We start from the raw sequence: 15,543 nt of genomic DNA on the forward strand, positions 1-15,543 counted from the left end.
AATTGACCATATACTCGGAAACAAAGGAAACCTCCACAGATACAAAAGAATATCAGTGTCCACCTGTGTCTTATCAGATCACCACGGATTAAAGTTAGATGGCAACAACTATGCTACCCCCAGAAAGCCGACAAACTCATGGAAACTGAACAGTCAACTACTGAACCACACCTGGGTCAAGGAAGAAATTAAGAAAGAAATTAAAGTCTTCCTTGAATTTAATGAAAATAAAGAGACAACATACTCAAACCTATGGGACACGATGAAAGCAGTGCTAAGAGGAAAGTTCATAGCACTAAGTGCCCACTTAAAGAAAACAGAGAAAGCATACATTGGGGACTTAATGGCACACCTGAAAGCTTTAGAAAAAAAAGAAGCAGAGGTGCCCAGAAGGAGTAGAAGACTGGAAATAATCAAACTGAGGGCAGAAATCAACAAAATAGAAACACAGAAAACAGTCCAAAGAATCAATGAAACAAAAAGTTGGTTCTTGGAGAAAATCAACAAGATCGACAAACCCCTATCCAAACTAACTAAACAACAGAGAGAGAACACGCAAATAAATAAAATCAGAAATGAAAGGGGGGACATAACCACAGACACAGAGGAAATCCAGAGAATCATTAGATCTTACTATAAAAGCCTGTATGCCACAAAACTGGAAAATGCAAAAGAAATGGACATTTTTTTAGATAAGTACCATATACCAAAGCTAAACCAAGACCAGGTGAATGATCTAAATAGACCTGTTAGTCGCGAAGAACTAGAAACTGTTATCAAAAATCTCCCTTCCAAAAAAAGCCCAGGACCAGATGGGTTCAACGCAGAATTCTACCAGAACTTCCAAGAAGAGCTAATACCTATACTCCTTAACGTATTTCACAATATAGAAACAGAAAAGTCATTGCCAAATTCCTTTTATGAAGCTACAGTTACCCTGATACCAAAACCACACAAAGACCCAACCAAGAAAGAGAATTACAGGCCTATCTCACTCATGAATATCGACGCAAAAATTCTCAATAAAATACTGGCAAACCGAATTCAAGAACACATCAGAAAAATTATCCATTATGATCAAGTAGGCTTCATCCCAGAGATGCAGGGCTGGTTCAACATACGCAAATCTATCAATGTAATCCACCATATAAATAGACTGAAAGAAAAAAACCATATGATCATTTCATTAGATGCGGAAAAAGCATTCGACAAAATTCAACACCCCTTTATGATAAAGGTCTTGGAGAGAATAGGGATACAAGGGTCATACCTAAATATAATAAAAGCTATCTACAGCAAACCGACAGCTAACATTAAATTAAATGGAGAAAAACTCAAAGCCATCCCACTAAAATCAGGAACAAGACAAGGATGTCCACTCTCTCCATACCTCTTCAATATAGTGCTTGAAGTTCTAGCAATAGCAATAAGACAACATAAGGGGATCAAGGGGATTCGTATTGGAAAGGAAGAAGTTAAGCTTTCGTTATTTGCAGATGACATGATAGTATACATAAGCGACCCCAAAAATTCTACCAAAGAACTCCTACAGCTGATAAACACCTTTAGTAGCGTGGCTGGATACAAGATCAACTCCAAAAAATCAGTTGCCTTCCTATACACTAAGGATAAGGAAACAGAGAGGGAAATCACAGAAGCATCACCTTTCACGATAGCCACAAAGAGCATAAAATATCTTGGGGTAACCCTGACCAAGGAAGTGAAAGATCTATTTGACAAGAACTTCAAGTCTTTGAAGAAAGAAATAGAGGAGGACACCAGAAAATGGAAGGACCTCCCTTGCTCTTGGATTGGGAGGATCAACATAGTAAAAATGGCAATTCTACCAAAAGCAATCTATAGATTCAATGCAATCCCCATCAAAATCCCATCAAAATTCTTCACAGATCTGGAGAAGACAATAATCAACTTTATATGGAAAAACAAAAAACCCAGGATAGCCAAAACAATCTTATACAATAAAGGAACGTCTGGAGGCATTACCATCCCTGACTTCAAACTCTATTACAGAGCTACAGTATTGAAAACAGCTTGGTATTGGCATAAAAACAGAGAAGTCGACCAATGGAATCGAATAGAAGACCCTGACTTTAACCCACAAACATATGAACACCTGATTTTCGATAAAGGAGCTAAAAGTATACAATGGAAAAAAGAGAGCATCTTCAACAAATTGTGCTGGCAAAACTGGATGTCAATCTGTAGAAGAATGAAAATAGACCCATATCTATCACCATGCACAAAACTCAAGTCCAAGTGGGTGAAAGACCTCAATATCAGTCCAAACACACTGAACCTGATTGAAGAGAAAGTGGGAAGTACTCTACAACACGTGGGCACAGGAGACCACTTCCTACGTATAACCCCAGCAGCACAGACAGTAAGGGCCTCATTGAATAAATGGGACCTCCTGAGACTGAGAAGCTTCTGTAAAGCAAAGGACACTGTTGCTAAGACAGAAAGGCAACCCACTGACTGGGAGAAGATCTTCACCAACCCCACAACTGACAAAGGTCTGATCTCCAAAATATATAAAGAACTCAAGAAACTAGACCGTAAAAGGCTAATCAACCCAATTATAAAATGGGGCACTGAGTTGAACAGAGATCTCTCAACAGAAGAAGTTCAAATGGCCAAAAGACACCTAAGGTCATGCTCAACTTCCTTAGCGATCAGGGAAATGCAAATCAAGACAACTTTAAGATACCATCTTACACCTGTCAGAATGGCGAAAATCAAAAACACCAATGATAGCCTTTGCTGGAGAGGTTGTGGAGAAAGGGGTACACTCATCCATTGCTGGTGGGAATGCAAACTTGTGCAACCACTCTGGAAAGCAGTGTGGAGGTTTCTCAGGAAATTCGGGATCAACCTACCCATGGACCCAGCAATACCACTCTTGGGAATATACCCAAGAGAGGCCTTATCACACAACAAAAGTATATGCTCTACTATGTTTATAGCAGCATTGTTTGTAATAGCCAGAACCTGGAAACAACCTAGATGCCCTTCAATTGAAGAATGGATGAAGAAAGTATGGAATATATACATATTAGAGTACTACTCAGCAGTAAAAAACAAGGACTTCTTGAAGTTTGCAGGCAAATGGATGGAAATAGAAAACACCATCCTGAGTGAGGTAAGCCAGACCCAAAAAGAGGAACATGGGATGTTCTCACTCATATTTGGTTTCTAGCCATAAATAAAGGACATTGAACCTATAATTCGGGTTCTTAGAGAAGCTAAATAAGAAGGAGAACCCAAAGAAAATCATATAGGCATCCTCCTGAATATTAAACTTCATCAGGCGATGAAAGGAGACAGAGACAGAGACCCACATTGGAGCACCGGACTGAAATCTCAAGGTCCAAATCAGGAGCAGAAGGAGAGAGAGCACAAGCAAGGAACTCAGGACCGCGAGGGGTGCACCCATACACTGAGACAATGGGGATGTTCTATCAGGAACTCACCAAGGCCAGCTGGCCTGGGTCTGAAAAAGCCTGGGTCAAAACTGGTCTCGCTGAACATAGCGGACAAGGAGGACTACTGAGACCTCAAGAACAATGGCAACGGGTTTTTGATTCTACTGGACCTATTGGTTTCGTGGGAGCCTAGGCAGTTTCGTGGATGCTCACCTTACTAGACCTGGATGGAGGTGGGTGGTCCTTGGACTTCCCACAGGGCAGAGAACCCTGATTGCTTTTTGGGCTGACGAGGGAGGGGGACTTGATTGGGGGAGGGGGAGGGAAAGGGGAGGCGGCGGTGGGGAAGAGACAGAAATGTTTAATAAATAAATAAATTAATTAAAAAAAATCTAAAAATGTGTAGGATGAAGCAGGTAACATGGAAAGTTCAAGGCTTGGGTGGAGTTGGCAATCAGCACGATGTCTCAGAAGGTCCTAAAACCTGTCATAATTTTATAAACATTGGAAAAATAATTAAACACACAGAATACAAAAGGCAAGCAGAGTCAGTGTGAAAATATCTTTCTGCTTATTAAATGTTTTAAAAGACTGCATCATGGGCAGATAACTTTAGAGTCGTTCTGTTCTGGCGTTTCATTGGCTGCAGCCCTCTGATATTAACTTCACCAGCATGGGAAGTCAGCAATACCAAAGGAAACCAAGAGGCAATACATTCCACACCAATATCTGTGAGTAATATAGAAATAAGCTAAATACTATCCAGTCAAGGAAACCAACTACCAAAGGAAAATCAGCAACCTTTAGCCACATAATCACATTTTTCTTCTAGAATATTTCAAGGTAATGTTGGAATCATGCATTAAACTGTCAGCATAATCATGTCATAAATTTCTATGTGTGAGAAGCGATCACGTTAGCTAGACTTCACGTGTTTAACTATATCATCTCAGTAGTCTAAAATGTGATAGGATTGAATTTCTTTCAGATAAGAAATATTGATGCCAGAAAAACTTTTTTAAAAACTCAGCAATGTCGCATTCTAATCCATTTATTATTTTTCTTTCTGTTGTAGAAATCATTTTATGATTCTCATAACTTCCAGATCGCCTCAAAGTCATCCATCAAGTGTAAACAGCATTATGCATTTGTAGTTTGTTTCTCCAATCCACCCTAACCATGTCTGTTGGAAGTCCCTGAAAAATTCTGTGATCTGTGATCTGAAATCCCACTTTTTTCATTCACCATAATCCAGACTTTGTCTCTTGTCCTCAGCTGGCCCTGATAACCTGAGATCTCTGCCCAACTCATCCTACAAGCAGAATGTGCTGCTGTGGAATCTGATTTACACTCTGTCACTTTCCTTCATTAGGGCAAGGACTCTTACGTGCACACATCCCCTGCAGAGTGCACTCCTAGTGTTCTGTGACAATGTGGTCATGTTTGAAGGTGGCTGCCTATTTCTTAGGTTGAAGCAAGTGAGCGTTTCAGTTTTGTCAGCCAAAAGTGGCCAGAAAGTCACAGGGAAGGTCAAGTGTTTATATTTTTTAGTAAATTCAACAACACAAATGTTGAACTCTAAGATAAGGATTGGTGTGTGTGTGTGTGTGTGTACAAAAATTTATTTTGAACTAGGATTCTAAACACAGGTATTCTCATTATTTGGGCTATAAGTGTGTAAAAACTCAGAAAGATACACAGTAATGTTAAGTATATTTTCCAAAGGCCAAACAGCCAGTGTCTTCACCAATGTGCAATTATTTTTGGTACTTTTTTTTAAGCACAAACACATTCAAGTGAAGTGGTTCTCAACCTGTGGGCTGCCATCTTTAAGGGGGTAAAATGGTCCTTAAGGGGTCACATATCAAATATCGTCATATCAGATACTTACATTATTAGGTTCATAATAGTAGCAAAATTGCAACTATGAGGTATCAATAAAATAATTTCATGGTTGGGAGTCAGCATAACATGAGGAACTGTATTAAAAATTTTCAGCATCAGAAAGATCGAGAAACACTGGTCTAGTGGTTAAATTAGTCAATTTTGACTTGCAATTCAGGGAAATTGCTGCAAGATTTGCTGGACTGGTATCTGAGCAGCTATTGGCTGAAGGAGCTGAAGGCGCCTTCACAGCAGGAAATAAATCTTTAGTTCTTTCTATTGAAAAGGCAACTACAGCAGCATTAGAATAAGGGTATGTTCCAGAATCTATCTTGGTGTAGTAATGTGATTTCCACTGAAAGAAACAGCATATCTTGGAGAAGAAAATGACTGATCTCAGGTCTAGATCAAGAAAAATATCAACTAAATATGGAATATTGTGTTATGCCCAGAACTGAAGACAGACTCAACTTGGAGACTTAAAAGCAACATGAAAAGATTGAGAAGTCACCTTTTTACTCTGTGGGAGACACGCCCACAGAGTAAATTCAGAACGATTTGAATGACTATCACAATGATTAATATGGGAAAGTATTATTAGAATACCCTGAATTTAAAATAGTTCATGAGACCACAATGTGAGCAAACAAGTGTGAAAAGATGCTGAAGAGATAAACCTTCTTTACCAAAAAAAAAAAAAAAAAAAAAAAAAAAAGCAGCAGCTCATAAGCATAGACCCAACAGTAGGATCTGGAAATGATGTACTATGCATTTCAGTGTCATAGCTGGCTTAGACAATGGTCATAATGGTTGAAGGCACCTCTAGGAGAAAGGTTATGGTTGAGGAGTCTATCCTAGAATGTAACACGAACGAACCTGGGTTGTTGTTTATATTCTGTCCTCCCACCAGGTCCCCCACAACTGTTTAGCCCCAAAGAAAATCACACATAGGTCTCCATTAATTATAAGCTGATTGGCCCATTAGCTCTAGCTCCTCACTGGCTAACTTTCACATCTTGATTAACCCATTTTTCTGATCTATGTTAGCCATGTGGCTCAGTACCTTTTTTCAGTGGGGCAGATCACATCGTGCTGCTTCCGTGGTCTGGGCAGGAGTGGGAGGAATCAACCTCTTTCCCAAAATTCTCCTGTTCTCATTACATCATTTCTACTTCCTGTCTGGTTTTCCCGCCTATATTTCCTGCCTGGCCAATCAGCGTTTATTTATAGCATGATTGACAGAATACAGACAATTCTCCCACACCACTAGAAAAGTGGCTTGGCTTTAGTGGGCTGAGTCCTGACCAACCCTCACAAATTTACAGCTTTGCCTAGTAGGACGTGCTACTGCAGACCAGATGTTCAGAAAAACCTTTCTGGGAACAGCAGGCATAAAAATTTACTTATAAAAATTGAGTCTCTTTTAAATCATGTCACTGAAATAAGGAACTGCCTCTGAGAACTAAGACAAAATAAATTCTTCAGGGTTGATCATTGTAGCCTCAGGCTGTCCTCACGTTAGTCCATGGTGGACTTGCACTTGCAGTTTAATGAGCCTCAGCCACTCAATACATCAATATGTGGAAATTCACATTTAGGTGGGATCAGAGAAAGGCTACGTCCTCAGTGATGCAGTTGCAGAGGACCATGGCATACAAGCATGGTTTGGTCTTCACTTTGATGCAAAAGGAAAAGAGGAGAAAAACTTTCCTGAGAATTCCTCACCACAATCACTCAATCTGGTATCAAAATTCAAGTTACATATAAAACAAATTCCTGAATCAAAAGATAATTTAAATTGCCTCCAAATGATAGAATCCTATGAAGTAATGCCTACTGAGCAAGATGAGACTGAAATAATAAACACAAGCAGCTACGGTCACCTGCACAAGTTCTACACATACACACACACACACACACACACACACAAACAGGAATGAAAGTAGAAAAGGGAATAAGTGGGAAGAAGAAAGGGCCCTCAGGAGTGGTAGGGGGAGATGAAAGTATAATGGATTTTGAACATGATTACTATATAAACGTCTATGAGTAATGGGGAACCTCACCTTCATATGAACTTATCAAAATTAAAGTTAAAATATCAGAATTTCTAAAACGAGCATAAGGAAAGAAAACAAAATGTAAATATATAATAGATAATTGTTATTTTAAAAGAAAAAAGTTACATGGTATGCATACTTCATGTGTATGAAAATCACATGTCATATATGCTTATAATTAGTATAATAGCAGAGTCTGTTGAGCACCAATCAATGACACATACCACTACAACAGTCTCTGCACAAATACTTGGAGATATTTCATGCCCATGTCAGTGTGACATGGATGGGAACTTGTTAGCATCAGGCTCAATAAGACTTTTGAAGTCCAGCTTTGAAAGTGTTTTCTAGGTCAGTTCAAGTTTCTGACTTTAATTAGTGATTCCACTTATAAGCACATTGAGAGAATACTTGGTAATCAGAGGGTGGGCAGAAACATGGAAATGGTCACTTAAAGAATTGTTTTGATGTGGTATAACTTGGAACAAAAAAGTATTCATCATAAACATGCCACAGAAGAATACGACATATTAGAACTCACAATATTAACTTTGAAGCCATGAGAAACATTTGGATGCCTTTAGAATATCACTTATGCTTTGATTAAGGATAAACACTCATATTTTTGAGATTGTAATGACACTAAAAGAGAATACAATATTCTAAATTATCCAGAAAGAACACTAACAAATGTTTGAACAATGCAATGGTAAGCGGTTATTTTGAAATGTCAGGATTGATCTGTTTGTTTTTACTGGGAGGTAATTTATTATAATATTGAATAAAAATATAAATATATATGACCAAGAATATTACCCAGTGGACACAAAAATCTCTTAGGTGTTGACTTCAAGTTCCTAACAATGTTTTGTGAGGCTTAAGTCTGTGAAGAATTTATCATGGAAAGATGGTCTCTGTGGTCCACATGATGGAATAATAATGACAGTGGGGTCACGATTCATATGATATAGCATTAAATCTATGAAGATGTTTTATAAAGTGTGTTTCAACATGACCCATGGGGCATGCCAGGATGGAGGTTGCAAATGAGGAAAGAGACTCAGAGAAGTTAAGAGGATGAGAGTCATACAAAGGGAAGGGAAGAGGAAGAGTCCCTCAGCGCTCATATAACTCTAAGCAGTGTCCCTCCCAAAACACCATCACCTTCTCCTTCCTGTCCCATATATGACTGTACCAGTCTTTCATCAAACATATCTGAGAGATTATTTGTAATAGAAAATGTTCCCCCAAGTATTCCTGAATATAAAATATGGAAAATAAAATTAACGAATGCATAAATATATGTTAAATATAGTCTTTGAGTAAATTCACATAGGTATGCATCAATCATATTAGAAGGGAAAAATGATGGTTGGAGGCGATTTACCTTAGTAAAACACAGAGGCAAGGTCTTTTCGTGAATCCTTAAAGAACACATTATAGATGGGGGGGGGGGGAGTCAAGGACTGTATTATGATGGCATGACAAAAGTAGATCTGAATTTTTACAAAATATGATAATAGAGACAGAGAAACCTAAGAATGAACAAGAGAGAGTCAGAATACTTAGAGGGGAGATAAAATATAAGAGGATGTAGAAAAAACACCTCAGGAATGTAATTTAATAGAGACCTTAAGGACTGATGAGCGAGCAATGAGGGATCAGGTAATTTCCATGAACAGTGATGTGTGCCAAGGGCTTGCATGCTTGCTCCTGTACTTTGTTATTCACACTGGTCTTCCTTGAACCTAATCACATCTATCAAATGATAGTGAGATAGCTACTATCTCTTTATATTTAAATATACAAAGGCTTTCGCAAAGTGTTGAAGTTAGAAATCTAGGGGTCTTCATCTACATCTAGGTACTGGATTCCAAGAATGCTGCTCAATGATGCTTTAATGTCTGGACCAGGTAGTATAGAATTGTCTCTTTTAAATTAATTATCAAAGACAGAAAGACTAATCATAGAGAGTACACTTTTCTCTCTTTCCTCATACAAAGTTTGACACAATTAACATGATAAACTTTAACAGCAGAACAATATATACTTTAAGTTCCTAACATGAACATTCAACACATGTTCACACAATAAAGATTAATATTTGAAGGTATTCAATTAATATGTTTTAATGCATAAGGTATCTAATATTAAGTGCTCAATAATGAAATATTATATATATATGTATATGTATACACACATATATATAGAATTGTATATATATATATATATATACACAATTCTCATGCTTGTGAAATAATAACAAAATTCAGGAAGAAAATCAGTCTAGATCAAAATACTAAACCTACTGAAAAGTTAACATTTGCTGTAAAATTTAATGCCCTAAAAATTAGTAAATTGATTCAACATTCTAAAATAAGTGTACAAATAAATATACATAATCAGAATTATCATTAATTATTTCTGATGCACTACTGAAGACTAATCTATATACCAAAGAATATGTCTGACCCACCAAAAGAGAGGGAAAATTCTGTTATAGTAAGTCCTATCTACAACAGCTTCTTTCCTTTATTTACAGGAGATTCCTTCCATTTCTCATGTGATGCCTAAAACCACGGATTGATATAAATGTTATAAATACTATGCTTTCTGATATGCATACATATTTATGAAATAAATTAATTTATTTATTAGACACAATAATGGATGAGCATAACTAATACCTAAATTGGCATTTATTAAAGTGTGCTATCATAGTTATATCAAAAAAATCACATTGAACCATATTTAAGGGCCCATGCCTATAACGCATGCTATTTGGGAAGTCAAAGTTTGAGTGACTGTGAGTACTCCTTCAGATCAGAGTTCAAGACCAACCTGGGCAAAAGAAAAAGACCTAAACTGATTGGACTCTGATGACCCTTCTTCGTGACACAGGAGACACTATGGTGTACCCATTAGATGGAATAAAGTGCAAAACAGGGCTTATGACACAGTGGTAGTGTGTTTTATAATGTGCTTCAAAACAAGTACAATGAAAGCCATTCCTATTCCCCAAGAGTCTGGTACTAGAGGGAACAGAGACTGCTACTAGGTAACTAAATGACAAGTAGTAAGTGAATCATGGTTTTGCTAGCAGAGGGTGGCTCATATCCCAGAATAGTAAAATAGGGGGATATGAGATTTTTATCACTGTGCTTAGAAGGGTTCCAATTGAAAGCGTATTAAGTATTTATGTCTGAGACTTTCCATTTAGTATTTCTGGACCATGGTTGAACTGCAGGTACCTGAAACCTTGGAAAGCAAAACCATGGCTAACAGCATCTACTATAAACATCTAACAGATGAGCACTCTAGAAAGTCTTGCTGGCTTCCTACAATGAGTTATTTACTACCACCATTCAAATGCCTCTTGTGGTTCTTCCCAGCGGCTTTCACTCACAGAACTGTTTTCCTGAGGCAGGATGCATGTCCTGTCAATCTGAATGACTCTGACATAAAAGCAAACAAACAAAATGAGGGGAAACCAAATCAGTCTCGCTGGGATCCTGCCAGTGAAACCTTGACTTCATGAAAAGAAAATAAGACATTCACAATCTCACAAGCAGTGTGGAGAAACTTACAAAAAAGAATTTGTGTGGACAATATGCAAATGGCAGAGCACCAGCAGGGAGTGAAAGCAGTCAGCATTGGAGTGAGGGCTACAGCTGTAGCAGAGCCCAATGGACAAAATGTAATACAGTTCAATGGATAATATTTCCTGTAGACCATGGGTGGGAGCATCCCAGCATGGTACTTTCGTCTTCCCAACAGAGAACCTCTAAAGGCTCCTTTTCTTGAATGTATGGGCTTTTATTCTTACTTTCTTTATATCGATTCTTGAAGACTTGTTACCACATGACATCTATTCCACAGTTTATCTAGTGAACATCATCCTTCAATGAAGGCAGTATAGTTAAGCAGTATGCAAAATCATATACGTACATGTATATCAATTTTGCAATGATATTGCAAAGTATCCATTAAATATATTAGTTATCAAATGTACTATTTTACATGATTTTCAAAAGAAACTTACACAGCTAGAATAATTGGATCTATTTAGACAGTTATATGAATTAAGAGTGCAATATTCTGAAATATAAGGGCATTCTTGGCAGTTTCAAAAACTATGCTGTCTTTTTAAATGTTGTTGATTAAATATTTTAACTTCCTGTTGACAATTTAAATCCATTGTTTAATTCCAGGTCAAAATGAAGTAACCCAAATATTTACTCTGTTATATAAAAGACCCAGAGGATGAAATTACATCTCTCCCTAATAAGGTTCTTTGAAATTCTATACAAGTGTAACTTAGCAGCCAAATTATCTGTCTACTGCTAGTGCTGACTGAGCAGTAAATAATAACTAGAAGAAAAACAAACACATAAAGTAGGATGCTTCACACCTTTCTGCGTGTTTCAAAATGACCCCAACCTGCCAATTTCAGCTAGAGCTCAAGCACAATAATTTAATAAATCTTTATACAAAGCAAGAATTTTTCCACTTTTCTTTAGGGCCTTATCCAAATTTCAAGAAACCCTAGGCAAAACCACACTTTCAAACTTTACCATTACTGTTAAAGTCCATCAAGAGACATTGCTGTTCTTTTTATGAAGGGAGCATAGATCCTGCCAGTCCAACTTGTCTTCATAGAATAAATTATTTGGAGAGTGTAATCTATCCCTTCTGCGTATGCAACAAATCCTCTAGTCCTCACATTAAGTGTGACAAGATGAAAAAGAGACCAACTGGTCAAGAAATTTATTGCAAGAGAAATGGGAGGGCACTCCTAAGCCTTCCACCTTGTAGAAAAACCATTATATATTCCAAATTCAGTCTAATGTCTTTTTATTTAATCAGTAAATAGAGAAATAAACATAATCTAGCTCACATTGTCCTCAGTTTACCCTCTTCATGTGGTTTCTGGTATAATCAATCTGTGAATTAAAGGAAAGGTTAATAAGAAAAAATAGGCACAGATTTAATATTTTCCATCTCATGTATAAAATTTAAAACATTGTTGTAGTTACTAAGTTCAGCAGCGCCTCCTCCTCTAGTTCCTTCCATTAATCTTGCCCCTTTGTCATTTTCTGATGTCAATTCATTACATTGGGCCCCAGACTACCAGAATATGCTTAGTAGTCTACTATCTGTTTCTATAAGGTTTTATTGAAATACATATGTGCTTATTAAATTGATATACATGACTGTCTTTATACCTCAGCACAAGGGACTTGTTCATATAGAGACTATTTCTAGAAAATCAAAAATGCTATATAAGAAGTTTTCCTTTATAGACAGTATTTACCAGTAAACCTCCAGTTCTGACCCTTTGAGTTCATGCATAACCAACTCCACATGCTCCTAAGTTACCTTCCCAGTCTTACTTTGTAAATCTGGTAACCTTCTAAGTTTCACTTCATCCTGCCGCCATTGTCCTATACTTTATTTCATCACAGAAGCATCTCTAAAGTGAAGACTTTTCATTTTTCATTAACATTCCAAACAAGTTAAATTTCCTAAAATACTATTTTAACTGGATGAGTTCTCACCTTCCTAGACCTGGATGGAGGGGCAAGGACCTTGGACTTTCCACAGGGCAGGGAATCCTGACTGCTCTTTGGTCTGGAGAGGGAGGGAGAGAGGAGTGGGGGGAGGAGGAGAAGAGTGGGAGGAGGGGGAGGGAAATGGGAGGCTGGGAGGAGGTGGGAATTTCTATTTTTTTTCCTTCAATAAAAAAAACTTAAAAAAAAACTGTTGTGATTATGTCTGAGTTAGAATTTCAGAGACAGAAGGGTAACATCATCTAATAGAACTCTGCGTATTGCACGGTAATAGCATCATGCTGGCTCCCCATGAACAGGACTACATCAGATTGACTTTAAAGTTCTTTTCAGTCAATTCTCAGCTTCTCAATTGTATTACTCATTCCCCATATCTTCATACTCCTAACACTTCTAATTTGGAAATTTCAGTCAATCCTGGGCTTATAAGCAAACCATGCCCCCTTCTGTTTTGTACCTCTGAGATATATTTATGCTTATGTTTCCCAGGGAAGGATGTATTGTGTCTAAGATAATATATCACACCATTTGAAGTGCCATTGAAGGTATGATTGAACTCCATATGTGATCTGTTCTTCAGGAAGCTATTCCTGATGATTGGATGGTGCTATGGGCTCTAATCCAATACGATTGCAATATTACTTTGTTTTCTTTCTTATACCCTGTCTTATGATTTTTGTCTCTCCATCCTAGGTCCTTCAATGACGTTTTACAGCATATCATACTAAAAGTTCAAGGAATCTAACTTACGTATTTTTAGATAGTATAGTCAAGATTATAAATAAGTAACTCCCTGAAGTCAAGAGTGCTGCAGATCATAATCCTTGATACTCACTCTCTTTGCAGGTTTTGTAATATCTCAAGATTTTTTTTTTATTGTTACAAAAAAGGAAGGGGCTGCTACTGACATCTAGTGGGTATACATCAGAGATGCTGCTAGGTATCATGTCTTGTACAGGATAGTTCCTCCGCTGCTACCCCACAGCAGGGTTACCTAACTCAAATATGAGTAATGTTGAGAATAAGACACATGCTGCTGTGGTTAATTCTTTTGCCAAGATGGAATGCCTATATATTACATCTACAAGTGTAGTAAAGAGTAATGATAACTCTTTGCTAAGAAACACTTCATTCTAAATATTTTATGGTTTTGGTAACTTAGTTGGAAATCTTGAACTGAATGATGTTACCACTACTTGTTCATAAATGTAGGCTGGTCCCTTCTACCCTGAGATATAGATGAGTATGTGATTGCTGGAAATTTTGGAAGGAAGCACAACAAACAAAAGTTGGATACATGTGGAAATATATACTCATGGAACAATTCAGTCTTATGAGTTAGAACAGCAGGTAGAAGCAGTCATCTTATATCTTATAGAGACTATCTTTGTGGTCCATAAATTTGAAGTATCCAATGATTCCATGCTGTTAGTTTTTCTCTATTTAGTCTCAACTCTTTTGTCTAAGTGATTTCCATTAATTTTTTTCTTTAACTTCTCCCGATACTCTGAAGTCCCCAATTCTATATGTCCAGTTCCAGATGGTGATATCTGAGTCACCAACATTTCTTCCTAGTGGCTAACAGCAGATTGAATTTCACATGCCCATATTAGTTTCATGAGAATCCGTGCCCCATACAGTGCTTTGGAGATAAAGATTCTTCCTCATTCATCACCCTAGGGAAATAGATGAACCAAAGAAATATGCACAAACTTTAACCATCTCAGCCTAGGAATGATACCTATATCCCATGCCTTTGTATTTCAGATGAGAAGATGTTTCATGGCCTGGTCCATGTGGAAGAAGACTGGTAATTACAGAATGATACATGAGAAAAGCAGATTGTAGAACAAAATTAGGGAAAACAGCAATGTTTCTGCCATAGTGTTTAAAATGCAGCTCACAACCTCTACCCTAGTCTAGTCCTTTCAAGACATCCCATCAGAGCCAATGTCAATCTTATCCTTCCTAGTACTCAGAACAAAGAGTAGAAGCCATCTGTGACTCTTCTTTTCTAACAGCGTACATGCAGTACATCAACAAATCATCTTATTCTTGTCTTCAAAACAGTGTCTGAACCCAACACTTCTCACCACCTCTACTGCCAGCTTATCAAACAGTTCTATCCTCAACCAATCCACTTTGAATTGAAAGCCAGAATCACCTTTTTAAAATTCATGCCATAGTATGGCCTTCAAGGCACTTGGCATGATGGTGCTGCTCAAAGGACATCAGCTTGTTTTATCAGAGAATTACTCTCCTTGGTGTATACTTCTTCAACAGATTACATTACATTCCTCTTTTTCATTTCTCAAGAACTTCTTAGTTTTTCAAGGCGATGTCCCCAGTTAGTCCCTTGGGAAGCTGAGGATAGGGAACCTGAAATGACCCTATCCTATAGCAATACTGACGAATATCTTTCATATCACCATAGAACCTTCATCTGGTGATGGATGGAGATAGAGACAGAGACCCACACTGGAGCACTGGACTGAGCTCCCAAGGTCCCAATGAGGAGCAGATGGAGGGAGAACACGAGCAAGGATGTCAGGACCACGGGGGGTGCACCCACCCACTGAGACAGTGGGG

General features: G+C 37.7%; 1 protein-coding gene across 11 annotated transcripts in view; it reads right to left on the reverse strand.

The window, feature by feature from the left end:
* The window catches only part of Eya4 (EYA transcriptional coactivator and phosphatase 4), a 252,951-nt gene that overhangs the window by 201,539 nt on the left and 35,869 nt on the right, over positions 1-15,543 (reverse strand). Inside the window, exon 1 of one of the 11 annotated variants that reach the window (XM_050159487.1) lies at positions 12,282-12,327. The exons of the other annotated variants lie outside the window; for them this stretch is intronic. The gene's annotated coding sequence lies outside the window, so the exon portion shown is untranslated. Of the gene's footprint in view, positions 1-12,281; positions 12,328-15,543 lie in introns of those variants that run through there. 11 annotated transcript variants of the gene reach the window in all.

This window comes from Alexandromys fortis, unplaced genomic scaffold (assembly GCF_014885135.2).
Source record: "Alexandromys fortis isolate MF-2015 unplaced genomic scaffold, M_Fortis_MF-2015_v1.1 scaffold_107, whole genome shotgun sequence".
Taxonomy (NCBI): Eukaryota; Metazoa; Chordata; class Mammalia; order Rodentia; family Cricetidae; genus Alexandromys; species Alexandromys fortis.